This window comes from Diabrotica virgifera, chromosome 2 (genome assembly GCF_917563875.1).
Source record: "Diabrotica virgifera virgifera chromosome 2, PGI_DIABVI_V3a".
NCBI lineage: Eukaryota > Metazoa > Arthropoda > Insecta > Coleoptera > Chrysomelidae > Diabrotica > Diabrotica virgifera.
Window position 1 is genome coordinate 147,407,693 of NC_065444.1, and position 15,333 is coordinate 147,423,025.

A 15,333-nucleotide genomic window follows, 5' to 3' on the forward strand; every position below is an offset into this window, starting at 1 on the left:
CGTTGTTTTCTGATGTTCTGTACTTCTTTAATCTTTTTGTGCATATGAAAATCGTCATGTTTGCGTTGTAGTGTTTCAATTTCTGTACATTTCTCCATCAGCCATGCTTCTTTTGCCCCTTTTATTTCTCTTAGTTATACTCTTATGCAACTTTTTGTATTCATTGTCATTTCTACCTTTTAATTTCCTTCGCTCTTCCATCATCTGCAATATTTTATCTGTCATCCATTCTTGCTTTTTTCTCTTTTTGATTTAAGATATTCATGCGAAAGTGTGTTGATAGATGTCTTCATTTCGTTCCATTGTTCTTCTACGCCACTAGGAGCGTCTTCAACTCTTTTCGCAAAATTCTTATTAATCTCTGTTTTTACTTTTTCCTGGATGCTATTTTCTTTCAGTAGTTTTATATCTATCTTGGGTCTTATTTTCTTTTGAATTATTTTGAGTCGTATGTTGCAACGTATTTGCAACAATGCGAAGCCAAAACTGTCTTAATGCTCACTTAGTTCAGAGAGTGCAAACCAGCACTCTTATCGACGATTCCGCCTTATTAGAGGCATCATCATAGAGGCATAGGTTTGCTATCTCTGACCTAAGTTAACGGGATCTCCACGGGATGGAGTGGGGGGTCGTGTTTAGTGTTTAGTGATCGACAGATTTTTCAAAAATATTAAACACGTGTTTTTTGGTTTTTCATTTTGAAGTGTATTTCTCGAGATATTAGACCATTTCTATACTTTACTTAGCACATCAGGATAAATCGTTTTTTCTGATCATAGCGCCATCTGTCCACAATTCAAAAAAATGTCTCGAATAAAAGTTACTTATTTTTATGTCGGAAATCCAAATCCACAATAAAAAATGGGGATTTATATTTAAGATTTTAAATTTACCCCCACTCCACCACCAAAGGGTGGAGTGAGGGGCCGTGTTTAGTATCATTCAGTAGTTTTTAAAAAATATGGAACATGTATTTTTAGTTTTTCGATCGGATGTTTATTTCGCGAAATATTCGACCGTTCCGCTACTTTTGCGACACCCGTATAATATTTTCATAACAAATTGCCGTCTTATAAATGTTTTAACTTAAATATTTTTTTTACAGAAAGCTTAGTTTTCTTTATAGCCTCCAGTACCAGCTTATAAATTAGGGATTTCATATTTATAGAAAAACATATTATTAGGTGTAGATGAGAATGGTAAATTCTGATCATCAAACTCTTTATGAAAAAGGTAAAAAAGTAAAAAATGATCATAATGATCGTTAACTTTTGAGAAAAAACCACATCTTCAGAAGAAGATGACTGCTTGGTCTTAATATAAAATTTACATTGATGTTTTTTATGGAAACATTTTGAACAGACTTATTTGATGTTTTAATTACACTGCTATTTATTTTGTTCAGTACTTAATCTATTTTATCGTGTCCGTGATTTCAAATTTCTTAGTCCAGTACTCTGTGCTACATCCAACTGGGGTACTCTAGTCATGTTTTGTACAGTCCCTATGTTCTGTACTCTCTATGAGGCTGCACTCACATTCATTGTCTGCTTAGTGTCTAAGGTTCCATTTTTTTATTTCATTGGTGCGACACGTTTTTATTTGATTTATTGTTGTCTATATCGTCTACTCTCCACGTTTCTTAGATTTAATATGTATTTTCTGATGTAATGGTTTATCAATACGCCATAATTTAATAATCTAGTGTAAAAAATGTTCAAAATAAAGACGAAACCGATAAAGCGATAAAATGACAGTTGACCTACCCAAAACGGACACCTATGACCGGTAATACAAATTTGCAATTGATAAAATTGATTCATCTCTGGAAGATAAATAAACGTACCAGTTAGGTATCGTTTTTTACATTTAGTGCGGCAGATTCGTGCAAACATGATAAGAATTATGCGTTTAATTTTAATGATAGAAGCATATAATTTGGACCACATACACTGTACATATAAAGGTTCAATATTAGATATGAGGCCATCTCAGATTTTGCCTTTTACAAAAATGGCGAGCATTCAAAATGACGACAATACATATGTGACTAATAGCACGATAACTTTTAAACGAAAAGTCCGACGTCAACTAAATTTGGTATATGGGTTCTTTTTTTGATGTATAAGATCGAGCTCCTGAACCGGAAGAATAGGTGTACCAAAAGTTGTGTTTTTTCTGATTTTTTAAGTAAAAATATGTTTTTTTTTAATTATTTCACCCTGTATATATTAATTTTTCAGAAAGGTAATACCGACATTGAAAAGAGCGTAAAAATATTTTTTAGGAAATATTTTGAACTTTTTTAGTTATATTAATTACCATGTAATAAATGCATAACTTATCTTCACATATACCTATGTACGGCAGCTTCGTGCAAATATTATAAGAATTATGGTGTATTTAATGATAGAAGCATATAATTTGGACGACATGTACTGCACATATAAAGGTTCAAATTTAGATATAAGGCCATCTCAGATTTTGCCTTTTACAAAAAACGGCGGGCATGCAATATGGCGACTATAAAGATGTGACTAATAGCACGATAACTTTTGAACGAAAAGTTTGATTTCAACCAAATTTGGTATATAGGTTCTTTTTTTTTATGTGTAAGATCGATATCTTGAATGGGAAGAATCGGTTTACGAGAAGTTGTGTTTTTCCTGATTTTTGTAAAAATATGTTGTTTATTTTTTCAATTTTTTCACCCTGTATATATTAATTTTTCAGTAAGGTAATACCGTCGTTGAAAAGAGCGTAAAAATATTTTTTTATGAAATATTTTGACCTCTTTAGTTCTATTAATTACCATTTAATAAATGTATAACGTATCTTCACATGTAGGCACCAATGTGCGGCAGATTCGTGCAAATAATAATATAATAATTATTGTGCATTTAATGATAGAAGCACATAATTTGGACCACACATACTACACATACAAAAATTCAAATTCAGATATGAGGCCATCTCAGAGTTTGTCTTTTACAAAAATGGCGGGCATTCAAAATAAATCTACCCCCTAGGTACATGTGAATATACGTTATGCATTTATTAAATGGTAATTAACATAAATAAAAAGGTCAAAATATTTCCTAAAACATATTTTTACACTTTTTTCATTGGCGGTATTACCTTTTTGAAAAATTTATATATACAGAGTGATAGAATTAAAAAAGAAACAACATATTTTTACATTAAAACCAGGAAAAACACAACTTCTGGTAACCCTATTCTTCCGGTTCAAGATTTCGATCTTAAACATCAAAAAAAGAACCTATAAACCAAATTTAGTCGAAATCTGAAGCCTCGTTTAAAAGTTATCGTGCTATTAGTCACATATGTATAGTCGCCATTTTGAATGCCCGCCATTTTTGTAAAAGGCAAAATCTGAGATGGCCTCTTTGAACCTTTATATGTGTAGCATATGTGGTGCAAATTATATACTTCTATCATTAAATGCACAATTGTTTCACATATCGGCTGCACTAATATTTTTTTTCTGAAATTATATTTAAATTAAAAAAACGAAAAACGTTAAAATCTATTTTTCTACAAGACGGTGAATCATGCCGACTTAAAGCAGGAGTACCTTTTAATACTAGACTACCTTAGAGTTTAATAATCCTGTGTCAAAAATTCTTAAAAGTTAGAGACAAAAAATTTATAGAATAAAATATCCGTTGCCCTACCCAAAACGGAAGCCTACGACAAGTACTAGAAATTCGCAATTGATGAAATCGATTTATCTCTGGAAGATAAATAGACGTACCAATTTTAGTTTTTTTAAATAGAAGCGATCTGGAGCTATTAAAAAAAACTAATTACAAGACGCCATATTTAAAGAGCTCTAGCTCCCTTAGGATGCATTTTCGGACTAGATGAATTGGGTTAAATTATCTTCAAATTCATAGGCGTAATTAGGGGGGTTTGGGGGTTATGACTTACCCCCATTTGGATGTACTTTGAGCTCTATACGGTTAACACCATTACTATTCCATACTCCCCAGAGGCCATCAAGTAGTTGTAACCCCCCTTTAAGATCATCCTGGTTACACCTCTGTTCAAATTATCTGAGAAATCTCCGGTCTTCGTTTATTGGGAGAGTTTGTGGATACCGTTTATATTGTTTTTTTGATTTTCATAAAAAATTTTATATGTAGAAGGCGTACTTACCGAATAATAATTAAAATATTAAGTTAAGCTTTGAAATACTTTTGATACATTCCTTGTATAATACGATGCTTGTTCATACCCCTCCCGCATTCTATGCTTATAGATATTTGCTTGTGCCTTACGGGAATTCCTGACATGTCGGAAGTCATTTGGTTATGTATGGTGTGCAACTTACCGTGAAAGAACAAAAATTTTATTGTTTTTATACCATGTTATGTGAAGAAGCTGTCACGAATTCCAACTTTAAAATTTACTGGAAACTTCAAAAGAACTATTGGTGTTCAAGAATTATTCATATTGTAGGATACATTTATACACTGACCCGCAACAGTAACCGGACACTAAGTTTATTTTAAGTACAGTAAAAAATATTAAAAACATTTTAATTCCAATCCATTATTTTTATCTAATAATAAAACACTGAAAACTTTTGTTTTCTATACTTCCACAAAATTTATTATAACTATGTGACTACAGCTGTTTCGGCAGAGTGCCTTTCTCAAGTAATTTAGTTTTCTATGGGTTTGCCTTTTTAAAGTCTTTAACAGAAGAGGTTAAAGAGTGGGGAGCTGTTTGTCTCGAGTTATCGATCAAATTCCCCATCAATTAATTATTTTTATTGTACGATCAATAAGAAACCATAAAATAAAAACAAATTCCAAAATATGGACTAATACAACTGTTAGGAAAATTTTCTAACATAACGATAATTATAATTTCTGCTTATACAATCTCAATACAATTCATTGCATCCTTTACTATTTCAAAACAAACACATCTGCCTTTTGTAGTTTCCAAATTAACTAACTCCGAAAAAATATTGCCTTTCCGGTGGCCCCTTTTTGAGTCTTTGATACAAGGAGCGTTGCAGTATGAAGATATTCGATTCTAAGAGCCGTTTTACATGACCGAGATTTACTTCGAAAATTATTTCAAGAATAAAAACGAAAATTTATGTAGTAAAATTATACAATTTTTCCATAGTTCCTTGATTTACACCTACAGTTAAATCTTAACGTAATTGTTGTGAAACGCATGCGTAGTGTGTATTGCGACTGGCATTAATAAATATAATTTTTTTATATACAGGGTGTCCAGAAACTCTACCGACAAACAAAGACAGGAGATTCCTGAAATAATTTTAAGACAGTTTAACCCAATTCACCTAATCCGAAAATGCTTCTTAAGGGAGCTAGAGCTCTTTGAAGATGGCGTCATGATATTAGTTTTTCTTAAATACCTCCAGAACGCTTCGATTTAGAAAAACGAAAATTGGTATGCATATTTACTTTTCAGAGATGAATCGATTGCATCTATTGCAAATTCTAGTACCGGTCATAGGCGTCCGTTTTGGGTAGAGCAACGGGTATTTTATCGCATAACTTTTTTGTCCTTAACTTTTATGCATTTTTGATAACGGATTATTAAATTGTGAGGTATTCTAGTACTAAAAGGTACTCTTGCTTTAAGTCGGTATGACACACTATTTTCTAGAAAAATCGATTTGAAAGTTTTTCGTTTTTGGAATTTGAAAAAAAAATTGAAAGAACTTTTCAACAAAAAACGAAGTATTTTACCAACATAAAGTAAGAGTAACTTTTAGTACTCGAATACCTGATAATTTAATAATCTAGTGTCAAAAATGCTCAAAAATTCAAGACAAAAAAGTTATGCTATAAAATAACTGTTGACCTACCCAAAACGGACGCCTATGACCAGTACTAGAAATTCGCAATTAATGAAATCGATTTATCTCTGGAATATAAATAAATGTACCAGTTTTCGTCTTTCTAAACAGTTTTTTTTTGAAATTTTTTTTTATTAAAAAAGCGAAAAATTTTCAAATTGATTTTTCTAGAAAACGGTGTGTCCTACCGATTTAAAAGAAGAGTACCGTTTAGTACTATAATACTTCACAATTTAATAATCCAGTGTCAGAAATGCATAAAAGTTAAAGATAAAAAAGTTATGCAATAAAATAACCGTTGCCCGACCCAAAACGGACGCCTATGATCGGTACTAGAAATTTGCAATGGATGGATTAGATTTATATGTTGAAGATAAATACGCGTACCAATTTTTGTTTTTCTAAATAGAAACGTTCTGGCGGTATTTAAGAAAAACTAATTACAATACGCCATCTTCAAAGAGCTCTAGCTCCCTTAAGAAGCATTTTCGGACTGGGTCCGAACAAGTGAATTGGGTTAAATTATCTTAAAATTATCTGAAGAATCTCCTGTCTTCGTTTGTCGGTAGAGTTTCTGGACACCCTGTAAAAGGCCACTGATGAAAGAAAACGAAGTTAGAGGTAACATAAAAAAAAAGAAATGTGAAATGACATTTTAAGGTTATAAGTTACAACTTTCATTTGTTTATTTTTTAGTAATATATTTGAAGAAAGAAGTAAATTTTTGTGCAAAAATAATAAATTTGAACAAAAATACTTCACTGAATAAACAAATAAGCACGTATTGTAATTATAAAGGTGTTATCGTAAACACCACCACGTTATTTAACGTTCTGCGCAGAAACTCGCGCAGTTTACTCTGAAAACTTTCTAGAATATAGAACAGGTTCTAAATTTTTATATTGAAAATTATCATGAGAAATTTCAGAGTAAATCTTGTGTTTTACATCTAATATTTTTATTACATAATTTTTCATGGTAGTTATCAGCGTCAGTTTCGAAGTAAATCTCGGTCATGTAAAACGGCTCTAAGATACATCCTGTTTCTCACAGGTTCGGCCGAAAATAAAAACAAATAAAAATTTACAATTTTTTTATTCCGGAGTAAAATATTTTTTAAATCAAAATCATAAAATATGTCTAAAATATATTAAATTCGAGTGTGTGCATTTATAGTTCTAATAGTAGCTCTCATCCTTTCTGGCATAGACTGAATCAAAGCAGCAATCTCGTTTTGCTGTATTTGTGCCAACTCGTTTATTAGCGCCTGCTTTAGCGATACCACAGTTTCAAACTCGCCATAATTTTGCCTAACTACTCTTCCCAAGTTGTTCCACAAATACTCTATCGAATTAAGGTCTGGAATTCTAAGAGGCCATGCTAGTAATTGAATACCAACATCTGTAAAGTATTGCATTGTTATCCTGGCTATGTAAAGCCGAGCATTATCCTGCATTAGACGAAAATTTTCAAATACAAAATACATATCAGATGGCATATGTGTTTCCAGAGATTCCCTCATGTACCTATCAGCAATAAGGCCACCTGTCCCTCAACGTAACAAGGTCTGTATATACTTCCAAAGAAATCCCGCCCCGTACCATTATGCCACTACCTCCAAACTGTACTCTAGGATCTAAGCAATATTGGGCATAGGCTTTCTTCACATTATTTGGCGACCAACACGTACATATTTTCTAGTAAAACAAGATTATTCTGTACAAAGAACAGACAAAGCTGCAGCAGCAACTGCCGCTCTTGAAGTCTAACCGATCTTTCACAGCGTTTGTTGACCTTGATCGTCCCTGTACAAGTGTACAGTTCTTCTTGAGAATTAACCAGTTTCTCGAAATCTTTGTAAAATATCGGAATCGTACTCGCGGAATGCCAAGCATATCAGCACCTCAGAGGTAAGTTGTGTTAAGTCACCAAATCTAAATTTGTCAGGAAACCAATTTGAAAATTTATGTCGTGTTTAAACAAGTGTGAAGAAACCGCGAATGGACTTAATATTGCTGTCTTTGCGAAAATTAGCTGTTTGGTCAATTAATTTCGAGATTATTAAGGATTTATTATACTTTGCTCTAAATTTTGACTTTGATGTGACTTAACATTACTAACCCCAACGTTCCAATAGTTGAATTGTGACTTAACATAGGACACTACTAAGATTTTTTTACTACTAAAACATAAATTTATGTAATAAATGTACATAAAAAAATATATCAAAAGTAAAAATAAAAGAAAGTGTCAGAATATGTCACTCCAACATTCAGATGATTCTTTAAGAGAAGAGGATAGTAATATTATTTTTAGGATATTAATAATAACGAGGCTTATAATATTAGCGTTTTAAAGAAGTTACATTAGTCGTCAATATACTCTTCTCTTAAAGGATCATCTGAATGTTGGAGGTTTTGGTAAAATGTATGAAATACTTGAGGTACCCATTGTAAAAGGCTTTGTAGGTGTTTATATTTCATTGTAGTGATAGGCAACAATTTGAGGTAAAACTGGCATATCTTTAGATGGTACAGTATTTCGGCGATTTCTGTTTAAGTCCACTGTATGAAATTCTCCATCAAAATCGGTTTTGTAATAAAGAAATCCGGGGCTGTTTGAACGAACTTGAAGGCAGACAGCATTGGATATTAGAAAACGACTGCCATCAACGGATTTCTTTCTGTAGAAATATGGTCCGTTTACTTCATATAAGCTGTTATATTTCTAAAATGAATAACCATTTTCAATTTCGTTGCAAAACGAAAACACAGCCGAACCATATTTTAGTCCAATCAGAGAGTGCTGCAAGCACCCCTACCGGTTTCGAAACTTATTAGTCTCTCATCAGGAGGCACATATGCTGCTCTCCCTGATCCAACCAAAACAAACCCCAGCGTGCAGTCCCGGATTGCAACGAACAAATGGCATAGATGCCCTAGCGGCAACTGCTAGCAAAAGACTAAGTTTTCACTCTAATGGCACATAAAACAACATAATGCTCTTCTACATCCTACCAGAATGAAAACAATGGGAACCTTCTCTGGTTACACCTCCGAGGATTCTACAATTTGCAAGCCATACGGATGCTGAGACTAAGGAAGATGAGGGAATTCTACAATTTACAATTCACGTCCCATCTGCTCAGCGCGGTAAAGTTCCAACGAGAATGGTTCCCTTCATACTCCACACAGAGTAAATGTAAATCAAAAATAAATAACCATGTTCAATTTCGTTGCAAAACGAAAACACAGCCGAACCATATTCTAGTCCAATCAGAGAGTGCTGCAAGCACCCCTACCGGTTTCGAAACTTATTAGTCTCTCATCAGGAGGCACATATGCTGCTCTCCCTGATCCAACCAAAACAAACCCCAGCGTGCAGTCCCGGATTGCAACGAACGAAATGGCATAGATGCCCTAGCGGCGACTGCTAGCAAAAAGACTAAGTTTTCACTCTAATGGCACATAAAACAACATAATGCTATTCTACATCCCATCAGAATGAAAACAATGGGAACCTTCTCTGGGTACACCTCCGAGGCTTCTACAATTTGCAAGCCATACGGATGCTGAGACTAAGGAAGATGAGGGAATTCTACAATTTACAATTCACGTCCCATCTGCTCAGCGCGGTAAAGTTCCAACGAGAATGGTTCCCTTCATACTCCACACAGAGTAAATGTAAGTCAAAAATGAATAACCATTTTCAATTTCGTTGCAAAACGAAAACACAGCCGGACCATATTTTAGTCCACTTTTATATTTCCTATATATCGAATGGAACGCCCATCATTATGAAGAGCAACAGCTTGCGCTGATCTGGCACTTCATCTGGTATCATTACAAATTATTATTTGTTATTAAAAACACATGTTGTAACTACATTTTTAAATATTTTCGTGCTTTTACACTTTTTACTCTGTGAATTTATGATTTAGGATCGTTATGTTTAAAATTTGTTGCTTTATAACAACTAGATATATTTACTTCACATGTAAGTTAACTCCTCATTTTTAACATCTTTTCACTTAATAGTTAATGTACTTCTATCCAATGTTTGCTGACTCGTGCACTTTTAACCAGAATCATTTTCTATCCGGACTTCATTTTTATTCTTTTTTAACTATTTATAATGGGAAATAAGCCACAATATTATTAAAAATGATTTTTATTAACGTTTCGACGCTCAAATCGGGTGCCGTTGTCAAAATACAAAATACTACTATACTCAATAGTATTTTGTATTTTGACAACGGCACCCGATTTGGGCGTCGAAACGTTAATAAAACTCATTTTTAATAATATTGTGGCTTATTTCCCATTATAAATAGTTAAAATTGTAAAAATGCCACAAGAAAATAGCTTCAGAACAACATCCTTTTTATTCTGCCTTTTTTTTTTAATTTTTAAATCCTCAAAAAAAACTAAGTTTTCAATCTTTATAGCACATAAAACAACATCCAAAAATGCTATTCTACATCCTACCAGACTGAAAATAATGGGAACCTTCTCTGGTAACACCTCCGAGGTTTCTGCAATTTGCAAGCCATAACGGATGCTGAGAGTAAGGAAGATGAGGGAATTTTACAATTTATAATTCACGTCCTATCTGCTCAGCGCGGTAAATTTCCAACGAGAATGGTTCCCTTCGTAATCCAATCAGAGTAAACATGTAAATCAAAAATGAATAACCATTTTCAATTTCATTGCAACACGAAACTACAGCCGCATCATTATTTCAGTTCAATCAGACAGTGCGGCAAGCACCTCTACCGGCTTCGAAACTTAATAGTCTCTCATCAGGAGGCACATATTCTGCTCTCTCTGACCCAACTACGACAAACCCCGGCGTGCAGTCACGGACTACCACGAACGAAATGGCAGGGATGCCCTAGCGGCAACTGCTAGCAAAAAAAAAAACTAAGTTTTCAATCTAACAGCACATAAAACAACATCCAAAAATGCTATTCTACATCCTATCAGACTGAAAACAATGGTAACCTTCTCTGGTAATACCTCCGAGGATTCTACAATTTGCAAGCCATAACGGATGCTGACTAAGGAAGATGAGGGAATTTTACAGGTTATAATTCACGTCCTATCTGCTCAGAGCGGTAAAGTTCCAACGAGAATGGTTCCCTTCGTACTCCAATCAGAGTAAACATGTAAATAAAAAATGAATAACCATTTTCAATTTCATTGCAACACGAAACTACAGCCGCATCATTATTCCAGTTCAATCAGAGAGTGCAGCAAGCATCTCTACCGGCTTCGAAACTTAATAATCTCCCATCAGGAGGCACACATGCTGCTCTCTCTGACCCAACTAGGACAATCCCAGGCGTGCAGTCACGGATTGCAATGAACGAAATGGTAGGGATGCCCTAGCGGCAACTGCTAGCAAAAAAACTAAGTGTTCAATCTAATAGCACATAAAACAACATCCAAAAATGCTATTCTACAACCTACCAGACTGAAAACAATGGAAACCTTTTCGGGTAACACCTCCGAGGCTTCTACAATTTGCAAGCCATAACGGATGCTGAGACTAAGGAAGATGAGGTAATTTTACAATTTATAATTCACATCCCATCTGCTCAGCGCGGTATAGTTCCAACGAGAATGGTTTCCTTCGTACTTCAATCAGAGTAAACATGTAAATCAAAAATGAATAACCATTTTCAATTTCGTTGTAACACGAAACTACAGCCGCATCATTATTCCAGTTCAATCAGAGAGTGCAGCAAGCACCTCTACCGGTTTCGAAGCTTATTAGTTTCTTATCAGGAGGTACATTTGCTGCTCTCTCTGACCCAACTAGGACAAACCCCGGCATGCAGTCACGGATTGCAAAGAACGAAATGGCAGGGATGCCCTAGCGGCAACTTCTAGCAAAGAAAAACTGAGTTTTCAATCTAATGGCACATAAAACAACATCCAAAAATGCTATTCTACATCTTACCAGACTGAAAACAATGGGAACCTTCTCTGGTAACACTTCCGAAGCTTCTACAATTTGCAAGCCAGAACTGATGCTGAGACTAAGGAAGATGAGGTAATTTTACAATTAATAATTCACGTCCCATCTGCTCAGCGTGGTAAAGTTCCAACGAGAATGGTTCCCTTCGTATTCCAATCAGAGTAAACATGTAAATAAAAAATGAATAAGAATTTTCAATTTCGTTGCAACACGAAACTACAGTAGCATCATTATTCCAGTTCAATCAGAGAGTACAGCAAGCACCTCTACCGGTTTCGAAACATATTACTCTATCATCAGGAGGCACATATGTATGCTGCTCTCTCTGATCCAACTAGGACAAACCCCGGCGTGCAGTCACGGATTGCAACGAACAAAATGGCAGAGATGCTCTAGTGGCAACTGCTAGCAAAAAGAAGAATGTGTGTGTACTTTGTACGCACGTAAGAAGGTATACTTCTATTGTATGATTTTAACGAAATTGATATATGTACTTTATACAGTTTATTTATATTTTATTTCATTATTAAACTAATTTTATTACTTACTACTTTCCAAAAATTTTTATTAAAACAATACCCCCTCTGTGGCTCAGTGGTAAGAGCGCCTACATTTGGATCGAAATGTCCGAATGGCTGTGAGTTCGAATCTCAACAGGGTCAGAAATTTTTCGTTTATTATAAATTAATAAATGAAAATAGTTTCTGTCCTTGTGGATCGGTACTCACCGGAGGGGCCGCAGACGTTCGGATACAATTATCGTCTCTTTGCAAAGACAATGACGTCGACTTTGCAAAGTAACAAGACACTTACTCAACACACACTACACATTACTCCCCTGAGTTAGTGATAAGTTATAGTCTAAAAAATCATTATGAAATTGACTGGCCAGTTGGTTGTGAAAACCAGTGCCAATAAAACACAAAACAATCACATTATTAAAACAATACCAAAAATTAAAAAAAAAATAAAGAATAAAACACACACAAACACATTGAAAAATGCCTCAAAAATGATTTCTGAACAACAATTGTTGGCAAAATTTTTAACTAAATATACATTTTCTGGAAAAAAAAATTATATAACAAATATACTTACAATAGGGTGGTGCGAAAAATGTCAAGTTGATAATTCCGTGTCGCTTTAGTGCGGAAAAGTTGCTATTGGTAATTACAAGTAAAACAAAAAAACAATTATTCAAATCGGACTTTATCTTCCGATCCCGCAACGGACCTAAAGATTATGAAAAAAATTAAATTTTACCTTTTTTTCAAAAATGTTTATTTATCCTTTGTGCAAGTTTTATTTATTGCTATTAGCCCAGTCGGGATAGCATTTGACCTTGCATTAGGAGCTGCCCCAAATTTTATTTTTCTAATCTTTAGGGAGGGTCAATATTAATATAATTTAAAAATCTCGACTGAATTCCACCGTTGCGTTAGCCGCCATCTTGATTTTAAACGAGAACCGTTTTTGCTCAATATCTCCGCCATTTTCAATTTTTTGACAAAAAGTGTACAAACTGAAATTGTTGAAAATATTATTTTCTATAATTTCATTTATTATAATTTCTTTCGTGCGGTCGATATTTTCCGAGTTATGAGGGGAAAATAGTGACAGTTGTAGCATAATTATTTACATATTGAATTATCTCGTTTACTATTAGTTTTACAACAAATATATACCTGTACAAAAATGAAGAGAATTAAATTTTGTACAATTTTGATGCCATTCATTTTTTTGATAAAATCAATATTTAAGGTAGTGCGTATGTGGTTAAAGTGCGAGCGTAAGACCCGATTGATTTTGTAGCAATTGTTTTTGTTCAATATCTCCGCCACTTTCAACTTTTCGACTAAAAGTGTAAGAACTGAAATTGTTGCAATTACGATTTACTACAATTTTTCGAGAGAACCAGTGGCGGGTCTACAAGGGGGGAAAATGGAAAAATTCCCCCCAACAGGGTCCAAAATTAAAAAAAAAATTGTTGAAACATCACGATATATTAGCTGCCATAAAACTTAAAATATCGACCGACAAATTCAACCAATAAAACCCGCTAGTTAATAAAATTAAGTAAACTTAATGCATATAATGTCTTTTTATGTCTTTTATATACTTAGTTTGGTTGATGTTTCATTGGAAGCTTCAAAAATTGTATAAAATATAATTCTCTTTATTTTTGTTTATGTACAATTATGTCGTAAAATTAATAATAAATGAGAAAATTCAATAATTATGCTTCCCTCCGCTTCCATTATTTTCCCCCTTAACTCGAAGAATATTGATCGTATAGAAAAATTGAACCAAAGAAATTGTAGGAAATTGCATTTCCAACAATTTTCTTTCCCACCATTTATGTCGAAAAGTTGAAAATGGCGGAGATATTAAGCAACAACAGTTCTCATTTAAAATCAATATGGCGGCTAATGCAACTGCTGAATTCAGTCGAGATTTTAAATTTACACTACTATTGATCCCTCCTAAAGGATATAATTATAAAATTTGGGCAGCTCGGAAACAAAATTCAATTCAATAATTATGCTCCCCCCACAACTTTTTACTATTTTCCCATGTAACTCGCAAAATATCAACCGCATGAAAAAAATTGTTAAAAAGAAATTGTAGGAAATTATATTTTAAACAATTTTAGTAGAAAATGGCGTAGATATTGAACAAAAACAATTGCTATAAAATCAATCCGGTCTTACGCTCGCGCTTTCCGCATACGTACTACCTTAAATATTAATTTTAGCAAAAAGATGAAAGAGATCAAAATTATGTAGAATTTAATTCTCTTCATTTTTGTATAGGTACCTATTTGTTGTAAAACTAATAATAAACGAGATAATTCAATAATTCAATAATTATGCTCCAACTGTCACTATTTTCCCCCTCATAACTCGGAAAATATCGACCGCACGAAAAAAATTATAATAAATGAAATTATAGAAAATCGCATTTTCAAAATTTTAATTTCTACACTTTTTGTCAAAAAATTGAAAATGGCGGAGATATTGAGCAAAAACGGTTCTCGTTTAAAACCAAGATGGCGGCTAACGCAACGGTGGAATTCAGTCGAGATTTTAAATTTATACTAATATTAACCATCCCTAAAGATTAGAAAAATAAAATTTGGGGCAGCTCCTAATGCAAGGTTAGGCCTGTTATTCGTCTAACCCGACTGGACTATATTATAGTAAAATTTATTTACAGTTTGCATGGTTGAGTAATCAAAAAACAGTTTTACGCATTTAACGAATATCTTCCGATCCCGCAAGATCAATAAAAATCTATAAAAATTTGAAATTTTTGATGATTTTGATGAATTAAAAAACATTTAGTTATCTCATTTTTCTGTTACATTGTGAAGATCTTCGCTTGTTAAGATATTGTATGACAATATTTAAACAACCCCGAACTCAAAACGAGGGGTGGTTGCACTTCTAGCTCCACACGCACCCTTGTCTCCAACCAACCAATGA